The sequence below is a fragment of the Limulus polyphemus genome, unplaced genomic scaffold, assembly GCF_000517525.1.
Source record: "Limulus polyphemus unplaced genomic scaffold, Limulus_polyphemus-2.1.2 Scaffold77, whole genome shotgun sequence".
In the NCBI taxonomy this organism is placed as follows: domain Eukaryota; kingdom Metazoa; phylum Arthropoda; class Merostomata; order Xiphosura; family Limulidae; genus Limulus; species Limulus polyphemus.
The window spans coordinates 793,015-795,155 of record NW_013665687.1 but is presented as its reverse complement, the minus strand read 5'-3'; positions in this window follow the sequence as shown (position 1 = coordinate 795,155).

Below are 2,141 nucleotides of genomic sequence, written 5' to 3'. Positions count from 1 at the left end.
AATATTGACTCATGCTTCTTATGCCTACAAAAGCTCGATGCAAATGAAAATAACTGATTATCAACTAAAACTGACAGTGGATAAAGACAAAAACTGATTATAACATTGACTAGAATTCTATCTCTGGTTAAACGTTTTACAAATAAAAGTGTCGTTCAACAAATTTTTGTCATAATTCACTGCTTCACTCAGATTTGTTGATATTGCTACTTGAATGAGCATAATAAATAATTCCCCTTTTCGTCACATTTAACATGTACGAGATTTCGTAGCATAATATGTCCTCATAAGATATTGTTATTTGCTGTTAAGCGCTATAGGAATCGTTCCTCGAATTTTAGCGTTAAAAATCCTACCGCTGAGCCACCGGAGGCAACAGCACGTGTAGCAAAATCCTAAGACTTGTTTTTCTGCTGATGTCTTTATCACACACATATTAAAGTTCTAAACTACGTTAACATAGTTTCTGTTACTATTCATACGTACACGTGTGTATGTATGTATATATATATTTCACGATTCGCGATCAGTTCCGCAAAAACATGCTTCGCACTTTGGGGCAGTGGGTGCTGTTGACTGGCTATTTTTTCTCTAACATATCATTTATAAATTAGGGACAGCTATTCGCAGATAGCCCTCGTTCAGTTTTGCGCGAATTTCGAATGAAATCACAGTCTCTTACTCCCTCTCTCTCCATATATAGATTCTTTATGCCTGTTTCAAGAACACAATTTCTCGAGATCAAAGGTGCGCATACATATAAATATAACATATTTTATAAATTCAGCCTGTTGTTTCAAGAGTGGGAAATTTAAAGCGCAGCTACTGTATTACCACTTTTTATCATGGTCAACTTGCCGAGATTCGATTGTTTTAAAAATATTTTTTTTTATATTGTAAATACAAAAATCTTTTTTTTTTCCTATTTTCATCATCAAACTGCTAAACACTCTAAAACTACTTTTATTTTATCACTAATGGATGATTCCTGAAGAGTTTTTATACTTGTAAATTTGCTTGTCAGAGCCATCGGAGGGCGAAATATGAAGAAACAAACAAAAATTCTTTTCTACGGAAAATTTAGGACCAATCACCATTGCTTTTATTTCTTAAATCGAACATACACGCGTGTACCTCTTACACAAAACTGGTGTGGAACAACAACACCAAAACCAATTAGTAACTGTTTTATCCATCAGCCCTCTGTAGGTACTCTTTGTTTGTACATAAGTTCCACACCTCAATCATTATCAACAAGAAAACATTAAGAGTTCAGGATATATTTACTGAGATATATAGATAATACAATGGAGAACCTATCGATAACCGAAATCGAAATTATAATTAATTCATCACACCTTTATTTTTAAGCTGTATTCACACGAGTACTGAGTGGGTCTAACATAAAAGATGTCCGAAGTGTCCATCATTATTATCAACGCACTTGCAACGTCTATCGGAAACTGATATAAAATAGAACAGAAATAGTGTCCTTAGAATGTCTATCGAGGGAAGATTTCCCATGGACTATTCTCTACCATACAAATGGCAAAATAACTAGAAATAGTACCTAAACAGTCAATCAAGTCGGTATTGAAAAGATTACTTTGCTGCGTTAAATGAGTTAACTTGTGGTCTCGGTCGTTATCTCTAAGTGTTTTGTAAGTGCAGTATTTATTTTGTATTTTCTGCACAGTACCCTCACATTTTTTATTTCACCCAAATGGTATAATATAGATAGTTACTCTACTGTCTGTTAAGTAATGTTTCTTAGACACTAGATTGAATTTTTTTTTCTGAATTATGCCAAAACTATATCAGAAATAATTTACCTACCAACTCGGACAAATAAACGTCGTTTGTTTGACACGGCATCTAAATTAAAAAAACAAAAATAACAACATACACATCTCTTTCTTTATAATACTTAACTATTACTTTAGCTAAGGTTCCCCAGTATTTTTTTTTTACATTGTTCATATAGTATACTACGTGTAACGACTTTGACATTAAATATAGTAGACATACTTTCATGTTTCCATTTCATATATACACCTGGAAAAAAGTTAAGCACCCTCGTGTTTTTTCAAGTGATTCAGATTCGACGTTCTTGTGACTGATTATAAATTACCATTCAATCT